Here is a 15,187-nt window from a genome sequence, read left to right as displayed (position 1 = left end):
TAAACAAATAATACAAGCATTTTGTTCTTAGTTTAAGAATTCTCGTGCTTGATGTTTGTGTGTCTATAATATAGACTCTATATTATAGGCACACAACCACCTATATATGTATTTACATGTGCACAATTTGTTGTTAGCGTCGTTGTGTGTATTAGTATAAATAACTGCGTTTTGTCCATGAACTGATGGTATGAAAATGAAAAATATGTTTCTTATTGCAAAAATACAAGTACAGTCACTTAGAAAAAATATGAAAATAACTATACGATATTAATGATTTATCCTCATATTAATAAATAATTTTTAAATTTATCAAAGGAAATATTGTTTTATAAACCTTTGAAAATTGTTTATGAATATGGGGGTAAATCTTTAATATCGAATAGTTAATATTATAAATGAATTTATAAATAATTTCATTTGTTTGTACATTTTTAGCTTCTCAGGTAACATACAACAGCTTGCAATGGTGAAAACATTAAGGAAGCAATACCTCCTCTTGATCTTCGAATCGAATTTTGGAAGAAGCTTTAGTGGACAAAATTCAGGTAAGACTTTAATAATACAGATTTTTGCAAATATAACTTAACAAATCTTAATCTTATTCTATAGTTTGGCGTCGATGACGACACAATTTCTGTTGAATCCAAAGTTGACAACTGGCTAATTGAAGAAGATGACTTCCGTGGCAAACGTTTTAAGCAAGGTAATAATTGTTAAATTGTATTAAATTTAAATTAAAAAAAAAAAACAAAATAAAATTTATTGAAAATAAAAAATAATGTGTTTTTCTTAAATCAATCTTAGTTTGGCTTACATCAAGTACGAATTCGGGCTTAAAACAATCCTATTTTTGGATTATATCAAGTACGAATTCGTGCTTAAATCTAGTTCAGAATTCTTGAAACAAGCTCATTTTGGGATTAATTCAATCTCGGACATTTTTAAATCAATCCGATTTTTGGATTATATCAAGTACGAATTCGTGCTTAAAACAAGTTTAGAATTCTTGAATCAAGCTCATTTTAAGATTAATTCAATCTCGGCCGTACTTAGGGAGAGCTAAAATTAAGATTTTTGGGCTTGATGAATCCGTACTTGAATCAAGTATTATGTACTCGGTTTAAGAAAATCCGTACTTACCCTACTATTGACACCGCTCCGGATTGATTTAAGTACGGATTACTCAATTTTTTTTATGAGTGTAGTCATTATTAATTTAGCACAGAAAAAGTAGTCATTTAACCTATAGTGCATTTGTGAGTGTTGGTGTTTGTCTAAGCTGTTTTATTTTTACAAGTAAATTTTGAGTTTCTGTAATTCCCATTCGCTCTATAGTTTTATCTGTATATTATCTTTCACTTTCCTAGAGTATAACAATAAATTTCAGTGAATTTACCAATAATATTTTAATTGGGAATTTAGTACCTTAAAACTAAAACCTATTAAAATAAAATTTTGTATTTCTAAAAATAAATTTTAATAATAATATGATTACTTTTGATCATAATATGATTTCATTTGATCATAATATGATTTAATTGGGTCATAAATATGATTACTTTGGGTCATATTATGATTGATTTATATCATAATTTGATTATTTCAGAACATATTATGATATTTGATGATACTAATAATGATCACAATATGTTTTGGACTACAAGCATAAATCTGATCATAATATGCTGCTCTTAGTTTATGGATACCACAACCATGTTTTTTCTCTGCGTGTACATTTAAACAAATTAATTTATTTCTTTAAATACGTTACTTAAAAACATAAAAGAAAATAATGTAGGGTATACCTATAAACAGTATAACCAAAGCGTTTATTGGTTAGAGAGTCTGAGATTAATTTAGTCGATAATTTGTTTAATGTATTCAGCGGCAACTAATAATTCAATACTGACTATTATAATTCATTGAAGAATTGTGAATGTACATTAGACTACTGCATAAAAATAATTTATAACTGAGCTTAACTCTTAAAAAAATTAGTTGATTTCAAATTGTATACCCATGCTACATGAATTCAATTTGAAGTTTAATTAAAAATTAAATTATTCTAATACTTTCCACCTTACCATTTTCAGTTTGCATAGACCAGACGTAAATTGTTTATAATTGATTAAAGCGGTTCAAGTCAATGATATCTGATCAGTGATCACCCAAACATTTGTTTTGCAATACGTCTATTTAGAATAAAGCGAACAAATTTTATGGGGAGTTCTTTTATCCATGTAATTTCGGATCATTCTAATACATGTATTTGTTTGCAGAAAAATATTAGTAGCATTTTGTGAAATTAGTTTTTATTTATTTCCATGAAATAAACCAAATAAAACATACATATTTTGTTTGCATTTTATACAAAATTTTATTTTATTTTCAATATGTGAAAGTTAAATTGCATTTTTGCTTTTATTTATTATGCCACAGTAACATTTGATCCATTTTGAACTCATGTTCATATTTTAATTGTATTACAATTGTACGAAACCATAAAAAAATATTAAAGTTTTGGTTTAATACACAGTTTTATAGAAATTAATTGGAATTGTAATTAAGTTTTATTTAAAATAATTGCTAAGTAGGACAAATACACAAAATTTGCCATTTAACCCCACAGCCTTAGAATATTAATTCAGTAAGCAGATACATTTTCAAATTGTACTTTCTTACATCTAATTTAGTCTTATTATAATTTACTGCTGCTGATTCTAAGTTAAGTTTTTGGAATTTTACCCAACCTTGAGTTTAAAATGAAAGTAAAAAGATATCAAATCCATCAAATTCAATAACAATCCATTTAAAGATACATTATCTGTATTAATTGCAGGATATCTCCAGCTCATTTGGTATGACAACTCAAAAGAGTAACAACAAAGTAACAATTATGGAAAGTCATTTAAAAAGTCAGTTGGTGCAAATACTTTCACATTTACTTATTTGAACATTTCTATAACAAATTTTCTTTGCTGCTCATTTCATTAGGCAGACATTGACAAACGTACTACATAAAGTACTCGCACCCAAGTGCTGTATGTATAACAAATTATTTTGAAATATTTTTTATATTTCAAAGATTTCACACCTTTCTCTTATAAACTATAGTTACTATTGCTGCTAAGCAATAGGTATTGAAACCCATGTGAAAATCTGTTAATTTCTTTGACATTTTTGCCCTTTTTTCTAGCTTGAAAAACATTTGTTTGGTCATTACTTGAAACAATAGTTGTCCGTGATCGTCTTTGTTAATGGTAAAATTAAGTTTTATTTTTAGTGTTTGCTGAAGGTCCAGGCCAAGGCATTGTGCTACTTCTCCTGGGTTAGTCCATAATCAATTGGACGAAGTGAAGTAGGAATGGCTGGGCAGTTGAATATGTTGGGATATCAAGGGGACCCTGATCACATGCTGGGTATATATTTGGGAAGTACTCTTGTTTATATTGGTGTCTAGATTTGAACTAGTTCTTTCATGAACTGCCCAAGTCTATCGGTGTCTGCTATGGATGGTGAGCGATCCTACCGCAGCGACATTTATGCTCCTATTTGAATGTCATTCAAAGTTGCCATATACTAATTCTGATCCAATGAATCCAGCATATTCCTCGTAATATTTTCCTCGTATATTCGAAGGTACTTCCGACATACTAGGGGGAAGACTACATCTGTGTGATGTGGATGTTAGGATGACTCCTCGGATGACATCCCAGGAGGAACTGTTTTGTCAACATAACGTTGTACTCTATTACTTTGAGAACCTTCGTCTCTTCGTGTAAATGGTGTTCCTAGGTTATCTGCTTACAGCCTGTTACAGTCTTTAAGGCAGCTTTCGGGGTATCCCTACAAGAAGGTCATCACATTGGAGCAGCATAATTGACTACTGACCGAATACGTCGCCAAATTTGAGCTTTACCTTCTTCGTCCATAGTGTGAAGAGTGTTGTGTAGGAGAAAAGCCCCTAGAGTATTTGCAACAGGTGACAGGAGACATATCGATTGTGCCTCAGTAGCCCCCTTCCCAGTTTACTGAGTCTAGTTGTTGTACTGGACTGTCGCTAGTTTTGTTAAGGAGTTATTAAGGATAAATCCAGATGTCAATCAATTAACTTTGGTGAAAGATCTTACACTTTTGCCTCTGAAATACGTTTTATATACATATCGCATATGATAAAAAATTTAATATAGAGGTATTTAATATAGAGGTAAAATTTAATAAAGAATTCGTAAAGTTAATTACAACTGACATACGGACATTTTTATATTAACATTGCTATCTATAAGGATCCAAAATAATATTGTACAAATAACAAACGAAGGTCTATCCCGAAAATCATTGACAAATTATGTCAAGTTCGGTCCATAACTGCTCATGGCTCTCACTTCCGAAAATCACTTTAGCCCATAGAAGTTACTTCGTTGAATACTGTTTACACTGAATTATAATGGGGTGCATCGATAGACTAGACGATAGTGTGCTGGGTTGCGGGTTGGATTCCCGCCAGAGACTGTGAGTTTGTTTAAAAAAAAATTATCTCAGCCTTTAAACAGGGTGGTTTTCAGACGTATAGAACTTCCGATTGGGATAAGTGTGTTTGAATTTTTTAGTATACTTTAGCAAATCACCAGCCAAAAACAACGTTTACGAATGGTGGAAATTTATTTCCAAAATTCGTGCTTTGTTCGCTAAACTTATAGAGCACTTCGTCATCTTCGACATCTGAGCAGCTAATATGCAATACTCTGGATCGATTCATGACCACATTTATTCTTTTGGATCATTCAAATCGAGCCCGTATCGTGCTTACAGAAGAAGCCATCACTACTGTAGACGTGAATGTGACAGAGTACTCGAATTTATCGATTCGACGTCATTCTCAGCAACTCGTTATCTGACCGTCCAATATTTGGAAAATTTTGAGGAATGATCTTTTCTTATATCCATATGATATCCAACTGGTGCAAGAATTAAAGCCAGCTGGCCATCAATAGCGTCATGTGTTCGATGAATGGGCTAATAATGAACTGGAATTTGAACCAGATTTTTATTGTTAAATCATTTTCTACTATGAGAAGCAGAATTTACGTTTTAGGAGAAAGCACAAACCTCATCAGACTTTGGAGACTCCAATCACTGTTTGGTGCGGTTCACATGCCGAGGGTGTAAATCGACGAATTTTTGAATAATTCGTGATTTCTTTATTCCTCATGTCATTGCAAATCATTTGTAGGAAAAATGTTTCCAACAAGACGACCACCTCGTTCGTGTGAGGGGGTACGTAAAATCGCTGATAAACCAGCAACGATTGATCATTTAGAAGCCAATATTCGACACACTATTGACGAAATAAGACCGGGTATGCTCGAAAAAGTTGTGCAAAATAGGACCGACAGAATGGCGTTTATAAAGCGAAGTCGCTAGGGCCATATGCTACAAATTCTTTTTAATCATGAAACGCCATATGTCACTAAAAACACCGTCCTGAACCATCCCGAAATTCATAGAAAATAGGTCCTTACCTCTGAGGAAATATTAGTGGGACAGTTCAGTGCAATTTCCTTCCCTATAGTGTAAATTTTGTAAGGCTAGTCCTTTGTTGATTAATTATAAATTAATTCAAAAATTTGAGAAAATATGAGAAGTGGGGCTACCGTGGGCTACATTAATTCCTTCCATTATTCTCAACTCTACTATTGGCCCGATTCACTGTGCTTTAGAAGAAAATAAAAATGTATTGATTTTTGTTCAAATGAACAAGTTTATAAAACAAACAAATAAACGCTATGCAACAAATGAAGACTTTTGGAAAAACACAAGACCATGACTATTGCCCATTTTGGTGACCGATTTTTTTTTATGGGCCCCCAAGGTTTCTGAAAATCAGTGGGACCTCTAAAAAAGGTGTCATCAATTTTTGGTTAACAACTAATTCAGACTTCGTGATACGTCTTAACTTTATATGGCAATAATATAGCTAAGTGTCCGCCAAATAAATTTTGTTAAAATTTTTTTCCAAAAAATAGCTTTTTCGTGCACATCTGTTGAAAAAATATAGGAAGAAAATTTTTTTTTATTATTTTTAGAATAACTTCCAGGGACTCCTAATTTTTCACCAACAATATTTAGCAAAGTTGTAGCTACGGTAAATCTGTATAACTCCTGTGAACATATCAATGCAATCTGAACATAACTAGGCACTCTAAATAGGTATCAAAAATCACTTTGTAGCTTAAAAATTTTAGTTTTTTACTATTTTTTGACTCTAAAACAAAAACTTTTTGTTAAAAATTTATGTTCGAGTGTATACTTCTCTATTGTGCTGGAATAACGAAGAGTGGACAAATTATTATCGGTATAATCCGGGCGCATCACTTTAATGTAGATCTGAATGTTCTTAAGTCAATGGCATCACTAAAGTTGCCATTCTTTGTTTTCAAACACCGAAATTCCTAAAAGGGGGAAAATGTGTTCCAAAAACTGATTTTTTTTAGAAAATAGCCCACTTTGACGTTATTTACAGTACGATAGTAAAAACGTTTTGCATGTATATAAACAACATATAGGGCTATACAAATAAGACGAGTTTTTGAGGATCGGTGCTTTGCGTTTTTAGAATTTTTTACTCAAACCTAAAAGTTTGTTTCAAAATTGGCCAAGTTTGGATAGGGCTGGGGGGTACAATGTCCGCTTAAGTTAGTCAAATTTTACTTTATACGTTTTTGCATTTAGTTCTCTTTCTAGATCATAAAAAAATGTATATAGTCCCGAAGAAAATTAGCTTTTTATAAAAGAAAAAATATGGGAACTTTTTTTTGGAAAAAACTTAAAAAACACAAGCATACAAAGTTGAAATATATAAAAAGATGCTTCAACGAAATAATTGTTATCAGGTTTGTTTTATTTTCTTTAGAATTTTATCGCAAATATACGTCATATATAAAAAACTAATTTCAACCTTTCGTAGGACCATCATATATAAAATACGAAAAAAAGATCGAGCAAAATTTTAAACAAAATTAAACCTAAATATCTCTTGAACTACAACAGATATCCTACAGATAGTGAAAAATTAGTAGACCCTGGAAGTTATTCGAAAAAGAGTAAAAAACAAAGATTTCTTCCTGTATTTTTTCAACTAAAGTGCACGAAAAAGCTATTTTTTTGAAAAAAAATGTTAACAAAATTTATTTGGCAGACTCTTAGTTATATTATTTCCATATAAAGGTAAGTCGTATCACAAAGTCTGAATTAGTTGTTAACCAAAAACTGATGACACCTTTTTTAGAGGCCCCACTGATTTTCAGAAACTTTGGTGGCCCATAAAAAAAATCGTTCACCAAAATGGACAAACTGAGTATAGGGTTTTACTAACCTTTGGTAGTAGAGTCGAACCTATACAGTCCTGATCATGTGTTTTTTTCACTGTTGCACAGTGTAAATCAATCACTTAAACAAATTGAAATTTCAAAAAAAACAAAAGTTATTTGTGTTTACATACATTGTTTATTTACGAACGACTACTGTTAAATTTTTAAATAATTACGTCATATAAATCATCTTTTACGGTCATTAAAAGCGAACAACTTTTGATTTTTGACAAAAATGGAATAACAGATTTGAAAGTGGCGAAAAAACACCAAAGTATACAAACCATTCTTGCATCAGCACTCTCAATACAAGATTTCAGTTTATTCACACCAAAATTTAAATTGAAATACAAAAGAGATGACAGTGAATAATTTCAGATTGAAATTGGCAACTGATTTTATCAGTTTTAAATTAAATCCAAAGGTAAAATTTAATTGAATGTTGGCGGAATTATGTTAATAAATATTTTTTGGTTGTGAATTCATACATATACAATACATTATATGTTCTCAATTTAGCTAGACATAGATGCATAATTAATTACTACTTTATTTTCAATATAAAATCTTACAAACTAATTTCTCTTTCTTCAATTAAATATTAGCTAAAGAGTTTTAAAACAGATTTTGTATAGCCCTTAGCTGGTCAATTTTTTTATGTTTGTTTAAAATTTATAACACAAATGTACTTTTCTATTCAATGTCTGGGAAATATTTGACATTCTTCTTAAACCGGCCACACCTCTCCCTACCTACGAACTGTTTAATTTGAATACAATCATCATAAGGAGTGGGATTTCTCATAAATTTAATCAAAATCTAAAAAAATAAATAAATTTGAATTCAATTCAATTAAATACAAAACAATTGTATACGCTGCATAAGTATTTATGTATTTATTTGTTCCTTTCCGTTTCTAAATATAGAATTACCAAACAACAGGTTTATTAAAATATCAAAAATAATAAAGTTGAAAAAAAAAACAAACATAAACAGCAACAACAACTACAAACAGCATTAACAATCTCCTAGATACAAGATACTATTACTTGCGAATACACACATTTTAAATTGCAAAACTCAGTAGATTTTTCAGTTACTATTTGTACGTGCTGTGGCAGTGTACAATTTACCTATGACTCACTTTTGTTTGGGAAAATCTGTTTTTTTTTCCAGATAAAAAAGAAAAAATATTTTTTATCATATTTTGTTGTTTTTATGTTTATTAACTGGAGGTATAATCCATAATGGAAAATCCGTCTTTGTCTGGAGATACAGTATCGTAAACAGTATCTAAAAGATATTATGAAAAATTGTGTTAAATTATAGTTGAGGGCGTAATATTAGCACACTAATGATATAGAAAAGGAAACACAACATTTAATTTTTGCTACTTTGACCCTGAAATCGAAACTTATGCAACCTCTAAATGTTATCCTATTTTGATCAAATCTAAAAATATTTCCAAAAATGCCAAAAATCTCTAATAGTGCATTTACACCGAGGCGAAATCTAGTGGATTTTAATTGAAATCTTGTTCAAAATCTATACCGTTTACACCGCTGTTTTCTGACATTTAGCAAGATTTCATTTAATAACAAAAACAGCTGACTAACAAAACCCGCAGTAAATAAGTAAATTTTTAGTATTATAATTTATAAATTTAACTTTTATTCATATTTGCATCCATTGAAAATATTTATAAAACGCTAAAATTGTTCCGCACTTTTTATATTATTTTTTTTATTTGTATCTGTCAAATTTTACTTGTACAGTGCTGTATTTTGTAGTCCGTTATGAAGAAATTCACGGTTGCATCACTTGGTACTGAGTAGATTTGAGGAGATTTCCCCAAAATCCAGTCACGAAGTAGATTTCATTTTGTATGGGAAATCTCGTCAAAATAACTAGATTTGGCTCGAAATCTCATATGTACTAGACTTCGCTTCGGTGTAAATGCACTATAACGTATATCTGATACGTCAATTTTTTTTCAACCTACATACAGGCAAATCCCGTTATAACGAATCTCACTTTAACGAAAATCCGATTTAACGTACGGTCAAATTCTTTACATTGACTACCTTATATAACGAACGTTTCAAAAATTGTATGCTCGATATAACGAATGGTGAGAAAAAACAAACAAAATCAAACAAACGACCAAATTTTTAACATTGACAACCTTATATAGCGAACATTTCGAAATTTGTACGCTCAATATAACGAACAGAAAATATACAAAACAAAAGTAGTAAATAATGTAAAAATAAGAAAATAAGTCGTTATAGTACCGCTTTCAATGGTTACTGTCCTTAATAATAGGTGATGTCATTTCTTCTATAGTGGTTTTAATTGCTTGTTTCACAATATCGAATGAAAGATTTCGTTCGCATTCGAAGCGAAAGAAAACTGATTCGATCACGTAAACATGTAGTTAAGGAATCCAAAATCAACTTAGAATGCGAACGAAATCTTTCATTCGATTTTGTAAAGCAGGCTATAATTGTACACGTGTTCACGTGAATTAAATATGGAAAACCGTTGAAGAATTTAGTTGAAAGAAAAAGCAAAACATTTAGATGAATGAATGAAATATTGAATAACAAAATTCTCAACATGTATTTTGAAGAAAATAATAACAAACATTTTATTTATTTATTCCTGTAAATTATCTTCACACAAATTAAGTGGAATCTGGAATCTTCAAAATCGTTTTTTTTAAATGTTTGTCCCTGAGTTTAATTTTCTACATGTTGAATCATTTTCAGAATCGAAATCCCTTACAATGAAGGCTTTATTAATCGTGGATAATGCACCAAGCCACCCTCCAGAAGAAGAATTAGTAAAAACTACTAAAAATATAAAAATTTGGACGATATTCATGCCTCCTAATGTCACACTGCTCATCCAACCTAGGGATTAGTTAAATTCCAATATAGAAAAAGTAGTCCAAAATTAAAAAAAAATATCTCGATATAAGGAATTTTTCAATTTTACGAATGGGCCTGACAACATATGGTTCGTTATACCAGGATTTGCCTGTACTGACATACATATTTGTATCAACTTCCTACTTTTAAGCCTTTGGCATACCTAAGGAGTACTCAAGTTTAGTTATTAAAATGGGCTATGGGGCCTTCACATGTAAAATTTTTAAACACGTGCCATTTTTTGTTTCCTATATCTTTGCGTGTGCAATGTATCTCGTATAATTTCCGAGTTATAGGCATTTCAAAATTGAAATTTTAAAATTTTGCCATACTTTTTTCCACTTTTTTAAAAATATAGGGCGTACTTTTGGACCGAATGTACTAGATTTTAGTACCCTGTTAAAAATTTCTTTAGACAACTTAAGTATAAACAAATACAAACGATTTCAGAGCAATATCAATTATGAATCCAGAAATAAATTTATTCCCAACAAATACTATTGTTTAGATAAGTTAATTTTTGGTCTTACAAAAAAAATCAAGTCAATATCTCAATTAGTTATGTAATAAAATCTTAATTTATTAACAAAACTCAATGAAATTTCCAAAGTATTTTAAATTCTAAATAACAAAATGTAAAAAAACTTGTCAAAAGGTCAAAGGGAATCCCGCAATTCCTAAAAATTGGAGCAAAAATCCCAAAAATGGTATTTTTTACAATTTTGCCCACAAGCCTAGTACTCTGTTCATATTTCCGAAAAATTATGGTTTTTTCATGCGAAAAATTTTACATGCTGTTTGACAGCTAGCCGTTGGTTTTAATTTCGTGCGAAAAAAGTGCAGCGTATGTTATTTCGTGTGGAAAAATAAGGTTGCCAGATTTATTTCACATGTTTTCCACAATAAACACAGAGTACTGCTTCTGCGAAATTATTTCGCATATATTTCATTCCAAATATTTTATATGTAGTTTGGCAGCATTTCGCACGAAATTTTGAACAGAGTATCTAGCTATAGGCTCCACATTTCCTTTGGGCTGGGAAATACTTTGGTGATAAATAGGGAACACATCAAGATTTCCAAAGCTGCTTTCTGTTTTCTGATCCCAGTTTTGGAATTTTAGAACATGTGGAAATTATCCTATTTTTTGATAAAAAAAATAGGTTAATTTCCGAAGGGCGTAGAGCCGACATATTCAAAAAATTGGACTTGTTTTTTATACCGAAATTATCTCCGTAAAGATGTCTTACAGAAAAACATAAAATTTTTATAAATTCCTAAAGAAAGTTTATTTTTAATAAAAAAAAGAGTTAAGTCACCTTTTCGCCCAAAAAAAAACAGCAAAAATCTGCTATTTTTTGAATTTTTAAATTGAAAATCTTATATTTTTGGATTCATAATTGATATTGCTCTGAAATCTTTTGTATATTATTTATAATTTAGTTATCTTATTAACAAAAAAAAATCGAGTCCATTCGGTCCAAAAGTATGCCCTATCTTTTTAAAAAAGCCGGCCAAGGTATTACATAATTTTAAAATTTCAATTTTGAAATGCCTATAACTCGGAAATTATAAGAGATAAATTGCACACGCATGAAGGACGAAATGATGCTTGAACGCTATAAAAGAATATCAGTTTTCCACCGAATCATTACTTGTGATGAAAAATTTATCCATTACGATAAGGCAAAGCGCAAAAGATCGTATGTGAAGCAAGGCCAACCAGCCGAATCGACACCAATGCCAAATATTCATGGCGTTAAGGTAATGCTCTGTATTTGGTGGGGGCAAAAGGGTCCTATGGGTATATTATGAGCTGCTGAAATCTGGCCAGACCATCACAGGGAACCTGTACCGAACATAACTTATTCGTTTGGAGCGAGCGAAAAACACCCAGAATATGCGTCCAGACATACATAAAACCGTAATATTCCATCATGGCAATGCTCAGCCACATGTTGCAATACATGTTAAAAAGTACTTATTTGGAACGAAGTTTATTTAGAGTAAGTTTTGCCTCACCCGGTTTATAGTAGAGACCGTGCCCCGTACGACTACTATTTGTTTCGATCGAAGCAGAATGCGCTGTCTGCACTTGGCAACAGAGTATCCGATATTGATACTCGTTCTTGGCCTCAAAAGATGAACACTTCTTTTGGCTCGGACTCCATATTTTGCAGAAAGATGTGAAAAGGTCATAGCTAATAATGGCCAATAATTTGAATAAATTTATATTATTCAAATGTTTCAAAATAAAAGCTAAAAATTTAAAAAAATATTTAAAGATTATCTAAAAAATCAACTAAATTACTAGCAAATATCAAATGAAATGACTTATTTGTTAGCGTTTGCAATAAGTAGTTGACACTAGGGAAATTTTTTTTGGGAATTTTCGGGAATTTCTTTTTATGTTTTCTTCTTAATGTTATAATAATCAGATTCGTTGTGATGGCCAAATTTGTTCCTATTCAAATGATGCCAGTTGGCAAAGAAGTATTACGGTTGAAATAACCGATTTTTTGTCGCTCAACTGCAATTTTTCACCCACAGTACAAAAATTCGGTAATTAAGAATGAATCAAATAGGAATGAGAATATTTTTGAATTTCCTCCAGGGAATGGAAAAATTCCGGAAAATAAGGAACCCTAGATGACACCAAGAACATCACTTCATAAAAAATTAGTGAAACATCAGTATATGTATTAAAAAGTTATACTAAAATATTAACGATATTTTTTTAATCTCAACTGCTTTTCAAGCTCATATTTTCATGAATAGTTTTAAGTATTTGTGTTTTATGTTGTAAATTTTTAGTGCAGACAAATGAGTTTGCCCAAGTCTATAAGACTAAATGGAGTCTATTGAGACTATTGAGTCTATCTTTTAGTTTTATTTTCCATATACAATTGTTCCACATTCTCAGGCTGGGTGAGTGTGTTGTTTTTGTGACATACAAAATGATCGATTAAGGCGATTGAAAAGTGGACAGGCTACTCCATGAGCTCTATGATCATACAGCCAAGAAATCGGTTGGTATAAAAGCATTTGATACTAAATAAAACAAGATTTCTTCTAAAAAAATATATTTCTTTTTAAAGATATTTGCTACTATTATTTTTATGTGAGTGTAGCCGCACTAAGACCCAAAAAGGCAGTCTATATTTCTCCATCAGTCAGCAAATGCATTTAGACACAAGGAGTGCAGATCAGTAAGCTAGGCGTACCACACCACCACACTACCTTAACGACATGTGCTATCAGTTAGTTGGCAGCAAATTGAGAAAAAAAACGGGGGAAAAAAGCCGGTAATAAAGAGATTGCATGTTTACAAAATTAATTTCACTTCATTTTCATCACATTCATCTCCAACTCTATTATATGGAAATAAATACATAAATAAATATATAAATATATAAGATACAAACTGACTATTCGTCTGCCTATTTAACAGTCTATATATTTTATGCATCTTCTTTTAACCACAACATTTTTGATGAGAATTATGGAGAGAGAAATGAAAAAAGAATTAAAATTGCTATTATTTTGAGATAAATAAATACGTATTTAGGGTTTTCAGTTATATTTTGAAATTTAGTGGATTACTATACGACAGAGGTTATTTATTTTTGCAGATTTATTAGTGTGAATAATTACTTTAAATACAAAACATTGTATGAAGCAGCTGATTGCAAACTATTCTGGAGACAGCTGCTTCATTTTAAAGCTAACTGATTACTGAAATCTAAAAAATTAAAGAAAACGATCTGATGACAACATCCAGAGAAAAGACAACTTAAAATCAATAAAAACCATATTGAATCAATAAGAAACATTAACGAAAGTCTAGTAATGTTGAAAATTTTTATTTAAATATGGAACAATGTTAATTTAATATTATACTATTGTAATGAACACGCGTTATTATTTTTAAGTTGCAGTTTTTCACTGAGTGAACCTTTAGCATGAAAACACGGACAAGATTTGGAACATGGAATGTAGGAACATAAACAATCTCGTCTAAAAATAACAACACCGGATGGACTTTATCATATCTATTCTAGCAAATCAGCAACCTAAGATAGAGCATTAGGAGAAGGTGCCAAGATGATACGATCTAAATAGACTGGAAATCCCATCATTCGCATCGAATTACTTACATGCGTTGAACGAATCATTGTCGTCAACATCCAACCGAAAGCAATCATGCAATTGCAATACTCACACTTAGATCACGAAGTAAAGCGTAGTATCCGTAGAGATAAACGCGCTTGGATTAATGTTATAGCCGTCGAAGCTCAAGCCGCGGTGGGAATAAATCGAAGCAGCGACTTATATAGACTCATCGAGAAGCTAACTTACACTACTACATTTGACGGAAAACAGAACAGCTGGATCTATAGGCGGAACAATTTTTTTTTATTAATTCTTCATTTACATAACCGTGCCCTTAAGGGCCTAATAAAAGCTACTAACAATTTATTGATATACTTTCTTTAAGATAACATAACAGCCTTTCCTATGCAATTGCCCAACTCATAAATTCCAACTTAATATCAGCACAACCACTCCTATAATCTCCGAGATCGTTGAGGCCATAAAATCCCTAAAAAACAACAAAATTCTTGGAGGTGATAACATCTTACCAGAGCTGTTCATGGAACAGTAACAAATTAATCGTTCCTGTTATTGATAAAATCTGTCCACGAAAATAATTCCAGATGAACTTAAGGAAGGTATTATAGTATAGATAGCCAAGAAAGGTGATAGTTAGCCATGCGAGGAGACTTGTCTTGCCCCACAATGACTTCAGCAGAAGTTGTCAAAACGAGGAGGAGGATGAGACCATTTTTCATCTTCTTTGTCAGTGTCCGGCATTAGGCG

Source organism: Calliphora vicina, chromosome 3, assembly GCF_958450345.1.
Source record: "Calliphora vicina chromosome 3, idCalVici1.1, whole genome shotgun sequence".
Classification (NCBI taxonomy): domain Eukaryota; kingdom Metazoa; phylum Arthropoda; class Insecta; order Diptera; family Calliphoridae; genus Calliphora; species Calliphora vicina.
This window is presented reverse-complemented; position numbering follows the sequence as displayed.